The sequence below is a fragment of the Mytilus trossulus genome, chromosome 11 (genome assembly GCF_036588685.1).
Source record: "Mytilus trossulus isolate FHL-02 chromosome 11, PNRI_Mtr1.1.1.hap1, whole genome shotgun sequence".
NCBI lineage: Eukaryota > Metazoa > Mollusca > Bivalvia > Mytilida > Mytilidae > Mytilus > Mytilus trossulus.
Window position 1 is genome coordinate 25,085,083 of NC_086383.1, and position 10,359 is coordinate 25,095,441.

A 10,359-nucleotide genomic window follows, 5' to 3' on the forward strand; every position below is an offset into this window, starting at 1 on the left:
TTCAAGTTGGTCCAAATCAGGATCCAAAATTATTATATTAAGTATTGTACAATAGCAAGAAATTTTCAATTGCACAGTATTCAGCAATAGCAAGAAATCTTCAATTGCACAGTATTGTGCAATAGCAAGAAATTTTCAATTGCACAGTATTGCGCAATAGCAAGAAATCTTCAATTGCACAGTATTGTGCAATAGCAAGTATTTTCAATTGTACAGTATTGCGCAATATTTTACTTATAAATGGACTTAGTTTTTCTGTGAGTTAATATTACATTCACTCTGCGGTTAAAGTTTTAAAACAAAGATCATGGAACGGTATCAAACTTAGACAGAAGCTTGTTAATGATCAAAGCTAAGTATCTAGAAGGCATTGTTATACTTCTACTCCATGCTATGAAATAGCTGGGGGTTATAATGTTCACTTCTGACTGTCATATTCATAGGCTTACCCAAATCTTTATATTAAACTATATTTTGATGTATTACTGGTCACTTGTTATGGGAGAAATATTCCTTTTGTTTTTTAGGTCACTACAACCAAGGTTACGGTCATAATTGCTAAAAAATCAAATAAAATTTGAGCATAAAAATGGGTTTAAAAATATTTCAGAAGCAAAAACTATATTTGATGTATTGAATGGTTTTAAGATGTATATGACTGTCGAGTATTGTCTGACCATGATCTTGTTTTATGGTTCATTGGTCAATGCTAATTCTTGGTGTTATTTTTGGTCTGTTTTTCAATTATCAATTAAGCAATAGGTTAATTATATTTTGAGTAAACATTATTGGAAAGTGTATATATAAAAAAGAAGATGTGGTATGATTGCCAATGAGAAATCTCTCCACAAAGGACCAAATAACACAGACATGAACAACCACAGGTCTTTGTATGGCCTTTAACAATGAGCAAAGCCCATATGGCATAGTCAGCTAAAAAAGTCCCTGAAATGACAAATGTAAAACAATTCAAATAAGAAAACTAACGGCCTAATTTCAAAATGTACAAAAATGAACAAAAACAAATATGTAACACATCAACAGACTGTTTGACAGCGATTAGTTAAACCTTTATCTGTAATACTTTCAACATATCATCAATGTTAAGTAAACCAGCCGAGACAATTCAAGGTGTTAAATCGTATTTTAAGTAAGGGGCATCCTGGGTTATTAAATTCTGTATTACCTTGAACTTTACAGTTCAACAGTGTCAATACAAAATTTTAAAAGAGGGACGAAAGATAACAAAGGGACAGTCAAACTCATAAATCCAAAATAAACCGACAACGCCATGGCTAAAAATGAAAAAAGGACAAACAGACAAACAATAGTACACATGACACAACATAGAAAACTAAAGAAAAAACTAGGAGTGATCTCAGGTGCTCCGGAAGTGTAAGCAGATCCTGCTCCACAAACACAAGTAAATAGAGTTAGAAATAGTAATTCTGTTGTTTCTGTGTGTCTAGTTATTTGAGAAATTCCAAGAAAACTTTTTGTTAGACTGATAGCAAAATATGGAGTTATCTCAATTGTAAACAAAACTATACCTTGAAATACCTGGACAGGAAAAAGAAACAAACGTTACATTCGTGCACCATTGTTCATTTGGAAAATTAAGTGTCAGTCTTTGTAAGAATCAGGCAATTTAGGTAAAAATTAAAACATGATTAGAAAAAACCCACCGAGCTAATCATGCTATTTAATACTAACCATCATCCTGAGTTAAAAAGTATTAGTCTTTCGTTTGTGTGATAATATCAAATAACTTGGTTAGAAAATTGGTTAAAATGCTAGCAAATTACAGAGTTATCTCCCCTTATTCTTTAATTTCTAGTGCATTTCAACCAAATTGTATCTTCTATTACCAGAACAGAAAATGAAAATGAATGATATTTTTGTGCATAACTACATATTATGAACTGAAATCAATGTCAAATTGGGTGGGTTTTTTTGGTCATGTTTTCACCACTGTCTGATTCTTAGGCATACTGGCACTTAAAGAGGGTTTTTGTTTGTCATGTTTCACCACTGACTGCAACAATCAAAATGATCATAAGCCTAATTTTACTTCTTAAGGTTGCTCTTCCTAAAGCGAGTATGAGGATGTCCTTCCACAGAAAAGATAACCTGTTGAAAAAATGTATTCTGCAAAAGTTGGTAATATGAAAATAGACTACTGGGTTCTTGCTGGTAAATACTAAATTATAATCACCACAAGGTATTAAACTTATTACCAAAACCTTAATTCTACTGTATTCATAATTATCTAGTAAAAAAATTAGGACTGTCAGTATGAGGACCACCATCTTTGTTTGTAGGATGAGTTTATTTTGGTCAAGCATTTTATTTTATTAATATAAATAATAAAAATGTAAAAATAATAGATTTTCTGAATTTCTCTTTAAAAATCAGAGTTTAGATATTGCTAGGATATATGTTTTTTTTTTTTGTTACAATAAGTATGTTACCATAAAAGATTTCTAGATAATATTCATTCCAATGTCACATGAACAAAAGAAGCACATTTTACAAACTTTCCCATTACACACACATTCAAAAATGGGTGATATCCATCTTAACCTTTTTACTCAACTTTTTCAAAACACAACATTAGCAAAACTGAGATGAGAGAGAGGCATGTAGGACCTGTGCTTTATGATGGTAGGTATTTAGCTGTGCCAAGGGCATTGGATAGTACTGATCTAGAAAACAGCGGGGATATAAACCTTGTTAAAATTCAAGAATTCACTTCTTCTATAGCTATATGAGTTTTGAACATACCGTTTAGATAAAAGACTTCTATAAGTGGATCCTATTTTTATAGACAGATTTAATGGAACTGTAGTTCAACCAATTGTTAAGGAAAATGGGTTAACCTACCTCCTAAATTTGATTGCAGATTCATAGCTTATTTGGTTTTTCCCCTTCACAACTTTGGCTTTTTATGCCATTGAATGACGCTCACAATTTTGGGATCAGCTGTCCTCTTGACTTAAATATTCAATAGACTGATAAAGTGCGATAAAACCTGTTCACATCATCAGTATCCTGGACACCAACCTCTCAGATGGAATGCTGTACTCTCTTCCTTTTCGTCACTTTGGTTTTCTGTCATGTGATGAGGCAGAAGATTTGAGTTCAGCTAGCTGTCCTCTTGACTATAATATTGTGAAGGATCCTCCATATGGAAGGCATAAGACTGATAGTGTGAGATGTAACCTTCCTCGCACCATCAGTATCCTGGACACCAACCTCTACAGACTTGGATGCTCTACTCTCTTCCAATTCATCACTTTGGTTTTCTGCCGTGTGATGAAGCAGAAGATTGGAGTTCAGCTGTCCTCTTGACTATAAAATTGTCTAGGATCCTCCATATGGAAGGCATTAGACTGATAGTGTGAGATGTAACCTTCCTCGCACCATCAGTATCCTGGACACCAACCTCTACAGACTTGGATGCTCTACTCTCTTCCAATTCATCACTTTGGTTTTCTGCCGTGTGATGAAGCAGAAGATTGGAGTTCAGCTGTCCTCTTGACTATAAAATTGTCTAGGATCCTCCATATGGAAGGCATTAGACTGATAGTGTGAGATGTAACCTTCCTCGCACCATCAGTATCCTGGACACCAACCTCTACAGACTTGGATGCTCTACTCTCTTCCAATTCATCACTGGTTTTCTGCCATATGAGAAAGCAGAAGATTTGGGTTCAGCTGTCCTCTTGACTTGAAGATTGTCAAGGATCCTCCATATGGAAGGCATCAGACTGATAGTGTGAGATGTAACCTTCCTCACACCATCAGTATCCTTGAAATCAACCTCTACAGACTGGGATGCTCTACTCTCTTCCAATTCGTCACTTTGGTTTTCTGTCATGTGATGAAGAAGAAGATTTGGGTTTAGCTGTCCTCTTGACTAAAAAATGTCAAGGATCCTCTATAAGGAAGGCATAAGACTGATTGTGTGAGATGTAACCTTCCTCACACCATCAGTATCCTGGACACCAACCTCTACAGACTGAGATGCTCTACTCTCTTCCAATTCGTCACTTTGGTTTTTCTGCCATTTGATGAAGCAGAAGATTTTGGTTCAGCTGTCATCTTGACTATAAAATTGTCTATTATCCTCCATATGGAAGGCATTAGACTGATAGTGGGAGATGTAACCTTCCTCACATCATCAGTATCCTGGACACCAACCTCTACAGACTTGAATGCTCTACTCTTTTCTTATTCTTCACTTTGCTTTTTTGCCATGTGATGAAGCAGAAGATTTGAGTTCAGCTGTCCCCCTGACTATAAAAGTGTCAAGGATCCTCCATATGGAAGGCATTAGACTGATAGTGGGAGATGTAACCTTCCTCACCCCATCAGTATTCTGGACATCAAACTCTACAGACTTGGATGCTCTACTCTTCTCAACTTCATCTTTTTGGTTTTCTGCCATGAGATGAAGCAGAAGATTTGAGTTCAGCTGTCCTCTTGACTAGAAAATTGTCTAGGATCCTCCATATGGAAGGCATTAGACTGATAGTGTGAGATGTAACCTTCCTCACACCATCAGTATTCTGGACATCAAACTCTACAGACTTGGATGCTCTACTCTTCTCAACTTCATCTTTTTGGTTTTCTGCCATGAGATGAAGCAGAAGATTTGAGTTCAGCTGTCCTCTTGACTAGAAAATTGTCTAGGATCCTCCATATGGAAGGCATCAGACTGATAGTGTGAGATGTAACCTTCCTCACACCATCAGTATTCTGGACATCAAACTCTACAGACTTGGATGCTCTACTCTCTTCCAACTCGTCACTTTAGTTTTCTGCCATGTGATGAAGAAAAAGATTTGAGTTCAGCTGTCCCCCTGACTATAAAAGTGTCAAGGATCCTCCATATGGAAGGCATTAGACTGATAGTGGGAGATGTAACCTTCCTCACACCATCAGTATCCTGGACATCAACCTCTACAGACTTGGATGCTCTACTCTTCTCAACTTCATCTTTTTGGTTTTGTGCCATGAGATGAAGCAGAAGATTTGAGTTCAGCTGTCCTCTTGACTAGAAGATTGTCTGTGATCCTCCATAAGGAAGGCATTAGACTCATAGTGTGAGATGTAATCTTCCTCACGCTATCAGTATCCTGGACACCAACCTCTACAGACTGTGATGCTCTACTCTCTTCCAATTCGTCACTTTGGTTTTCTGCCATGTGATGAAGAAGAAGATTGGAGTTTAGCTGTCCTCTTGACTATAAAATTGTCTAGGGTCCTCCATATGGAAGGCATTAGACTGATAGTGTGAGCTATATAAATCTTCCATGATTGTCCTCTTCTGATGAAGCAGAAGTTTTGGGTTCAGGTGTCCTCTTGACTAGAAGATTGTCGATTGTTAAGGATCCTCCATATGGAAGGTATTAGACTGATAGTGTGAGCTATATAAATCTTCCATGATTGTCCTCTTCTGATGAAGCAGAAGTTTTGGGTTCAGGTGTCCTCTTGACTAGAAGATTGTCGATTGTTAAGGATCCTCCATATGGAAGGCATTATACTGATAGTATGAGATGTAACCGTACTCACACTGTCAGTATCCTGGACATCAACCTTCTCAATCTATCCATCACCATTATGGATTCTGCAATGGGATAAAGCAGAATATCTGAGATCAGCTGTCCTCTAGACTAGAATATTTTCTAGGATATTTTATTTGGAAAGTATAAGACTGATAGTGTGAGATATAACATACCCTCATCCCATTCAAAATTTGGTTCAGCTTTGAGCCAAAGTCCTGAAACTTCAATTCCATTGGATATGTCTATCAAAATTAATCTAGCAAAAAATTAGGACAGAAGGTTGACTTTCACATATGGGCATAGCAGAAGTGAATCCTCCAATTTAAGCTGTTATTATCCCACTGATTTCTGGTTTGACATTTTTCAATTTTTTATAACCATTGTTCATGAATTCAATTTTATATCAGGAAAAGAAACTTCTGAGTTTAATTTTAATGAAAGATACCTGATAGAGCATATAAATAAAAAAAATTGAGGTTGAAATTAGAAGTGAAATATTTCTTTAGAAAACTAGATTTTAGGCTGTGAACTCAATAGATTCGTAAAATATACATTTGTTTTAATAATAATTCTGTTTTGGGTTCTTTCAGTGACTATATTGTAATGGATGTGGAGTAAAAGGCGGTGGTCTAATACTGCTAATAGTTAGGTAGGTTTATAATTTCTCTAGTGAAACACATTTTATTTTCATCATGGAATGAATTTAAAGGAAATGTTCTTTACTTTAAAGTTGTTTTGAAAATAGATGTCAGCAATTTTTTTTTCTTCATATTTTTACATTTTATTATTTAAACTGTTTGAAGATTTGATGTAGATATCATATTTTTTTGTGTTTATGGGATGTTATCACAAAACATTGAAATTGTTATCAACAAAAATACAATTGTTCATCAATACATGAGGATTATCAACAAAAGTATGATTGTTCCTCAATCCATTTAAATTGTTCTCCACAAAAAAATATAAGAATCTGCAATAATAAATCCACAATATTCCAACACTGATTGTTTAAAACAATTTCTAATGATTTATCTTTTTATTTTTCAGGCCAGCATTTACTATAATTTTTCAGTATGGATTGATGTTTAAAATAGCCATTAGAGCTGACTTTTAAGGTAAGAAAGAGTATTGTTTTAGTATCAACTTGTGAATGAAATCCTGGGACTATTTGCCATACATGCATGCCAGCTCTCATACTTGGTAGGATTGTTTGCCATAATGTGTAGTTGATCACCATTTTGACAGGAATTTAACCATATTTGTCTCTTGTACCATATTTACACATTGTGACACAATTGATTTCCTCGCTTAATATACAACGCAGGGGACATTCCACTACTGCATAGTAATCCTTATTTTATTTCAGTATTATTTTGTTACTATAATTCAATTGATTACATAGTTTTTATGTGTTGTGTTGTTGGGATATTGTCAAATTGATGTGTTCCTCCTTTTACCTTGATATTTTATAAATCACCTTTTAGCTCACCTGGCTCAAAGGGCAAAATTGAGCTTTTCTCATCACTTGGTGTCTGCTGTCTGTCATTGTATTTCGTCGTCTGATAACTTTTACAAAAATCTTCTCCTCTGAAACTACTTGAAGATTTGGCTTATATCTCAAAAACCTAATCATTTAGAGCAAATCTGAAATAAAATGGTTAAAATGTTCATCAGGTTAAGATAGTATCCAATACGAAAAGGATGTTCATAAGAATATCGTTGTCCTACTTAAATTTATTTCATGAAATAGGTGTTTTTTAGTCAAAAGCATATTTTCAGCATTTTATTGAAAAATCCTACGCAAATCAAGTATGCAAAAAAATAATCCATTGAGAAAATGAGGAATGGATTAAAGTAAATTTTTAACAGTTTTTAAAAAAAAAAATGTAATCTAAATTGCATAAGTCTCCTGAAGCTATTGCAAAAGTATAGCGGTTGCAATATTTTATGTAACAATTGTATATAAAAAAAATCAGGTAAGGGAAACAGGGTCCTTGGAGCCTCTAGTTCTATATATTGTAATAAAGGATGTTCGCTTGTCATGTTTTGGAATTCTTGTCAGATTTTCGGAATACTCTGGTTTTATCCATTCAAATGCCTTAAAAAAAATTGCCCATTGATCCCCATTTTTCTTTTTATAAATCTTTTACATCAAAGACATTTCATATTCCAGGGTACAGCATGACAGCTTGTCCATTAGGATTTATATTGGACCATTGACATTGACTTTTAAGGTAAGAAATAGCTGTTACAAAGATTTATAAACTTTTTGTATTCAAGGTCATTTGCATGCACAGGATTTTGATAATCTTCCTTCTTACAATTTAACGTTTTTTACAAGGATGTGTCAAGATTTAGGCAGGCAAAACATAAAATTTAGGAAGTGTCTCTTTTCTTTTGTTATCAAGACTTGTCAAAGTTTATTTGGTTAAAAAAAAATTCTTCGGTCAATAAAAGCCTGCAGTCCAAAATGTTTGACAATGCATCACTTTTAAGAGTATTTGATGAAAACTTCACCTATTATTGTAATTCCCAAATTAAATCTCTGAAATAAATACATAAGTATGATACCTCTGTTCAGAAATCAATTAAAAGAAATCCTCAGTTTACAAAAAGAAACAACACCAACAACATAACAACAGAAACACTGAAGTGAAACAAAAACAAATGCCAACACATAGAAACAGATTATTTGATAACATCTACCATATTCCTGACTAATGGTACCGGATATTTTCAGAAAAAAAATTGTAGGTTGAATCTGGTGTTATGTCCAACCAAACCTCTTGCTTGTGTCATATGCTAGAAAACTGAAAAGTGTCTTTATTCTTTTTTCAGCCTACCATTACAGTGACTACTGTGGCTGCATAAAAGAATTGTGATTAAGTTTGTATTCTCTTATTGATGGCATACTGTTACCCTACTGTGAATGTTATCATTCAAAGGACACAGCTTTCAATTAAGTTCATCATAACATTGTGCTAGTACTTGATAACAACTGTTGTGCCATGGCATTCTTGTAATGTTAGACTTATCTGCTGCATTTGAAGTTACTGAACAGCTGATTCTGATAAAACAGTGTGCTAGCACTAGATAACAAGTGTTGTGCCATTCTTGTAATGTTAGACTTATCTGCTGCATTTGAAGTTACTGAACAGCTGATTCTGATAAAACAGTGTGCTAGCACTAGATAACAAGTGTTGTGCCATTCTTGTAATGTTAGACTTATCTGCTGCATTTGAAGTGACTGAACAGCTGATTCTGATTGAACATCATCTTGAATACTCTTACATAATATCTAAATAAGCCCTTTCATGGATTACATTTAACCAAAGCAACAGAACATAGCTTATCTCTTATACATATTGATAATGATGATATGCAGGTACATTTTGTTGTACCACAAGGCTCTGAATCAGGGTAACACAACAAGGCTCTCTATTAGGATTACAACAAGACTCTCTATTAGGATTACAACAAGGCTCTCTATTAGGATAACCACAAGGCTCTCTATTAGGATTGTAAATGTACTGTATGTTTTTTTACCCTTTGAGGAAATTTGCAGAAGTACTCTATGGAAAAAATGCAACCTTAATATCTTAATTGCAACATATGGAAGAGATGCAGCCATAATATCTTGATTGCAACACATGGAAGAAATGCAGCCATAATATCTTAATTGCATCACATGGAAGAAATGCAGCCATAATATCTTAATTGCAACATATGGAAGAAATGCAGCCATGATATCTTAATTGCAACATATGGAAGAAATGCAGCCATAATATCTTAATTGCAACATATGGAAGAAATGCTGCCATAATTTCTTAATTGCAACATATGGAAGAAATGCAGCCATAATATCTTAATTGCAACATATGGAAGAAATGCAGCCAAAATACCTTAATTGCAACATATGGAAGAAATGCAGCCATAATATCTTAATTGCAACATTTTGAAGAAATGCAGCCATGATATCTTAATTGCAACATATTCAACTTATTTTGTTGTGTAAACTGCTTAGAGTATATTTTGTTGTATAAACTGCTTAGAGTATATTTCGTGGTGTAAACCTCTTAGAGTATATTTTGTGATGTAAACCTCTTAGAGTTTATTTTGTGGTGTAAATCGTTTAGAGTATATTTTGTTGTGTAAACTGCTTAGAGTATATTTTGTGGTGTAAACCTCTTTGAGTATATTTTGTGGTGTAAACCACTTAGAGTATATTTTGTGGTGTTAACCTCTTAGAGTATACATATATTTTGTGGTGTAAACCTCTTGGAGTATATTTTGTGGTGTAAACCTCTTAGAGTATATTTTGTGGTGTAAACCTCTTAGAGTATATTTTGGGGTGTAAACCACTTAGAGTATATTTTGGGGTGTAAACCACTCAGAGTATATTTTGTGGTGTAAATCGTATAGAGTATATTTTGTGGTGTAAACCTCTTAGAGTATATTTTGGGGTGTAAACCACTTAGAGTATATTTTGGGGTGTAAACCACTTAGAGTATATTTTGGGGTGTAAACCTCTTAGAGTATACATATATTTTGTGGTGTAAACCTCTTGGGGTATATTTTATTGTGTAAACCTCTTGGAGTATATTTTGTGGTGTAAACCGCTTAGAGTATATTTTGTGGTGTAAACCTCTTAGAGTATATTTTGGGGTGTAAACCACTAAGAGTATATTTTGGGGTGTAAACCACTTAGAGTATACATATATTTTGTGGTTTAAACCTCTTGGAGTATATTTTATTGTGTAAACCTCTTGGAGTATATTTTGTGGTGTAA

At 34.2% G+C, this 10,359-nt stretch overlaps 1 long non-coding RNA gene across 1 annotated transcript; it reads left to right on the plus strand.

Moving 5' to 3' along the window:
* Positions 1–2,077: 2,077 nt before the first annotated feature.
* Positions 2,078–9,801, plus strand: LOC134689620 (uncharacterized). Its single transcript, XR_010101878.1, has 5 exons — positions 2,078–2,193; positions 6,161–6,219; positions 6,618–6,685; positions 7,744–7,804; positions 8,409–9,801. It is a non-coding gene; the product is annotated as an uncharacterized LOC134689620 (long non-coding RNA).
* Positions 9,802–10,359: the final 558 nt, after the last annotated feature.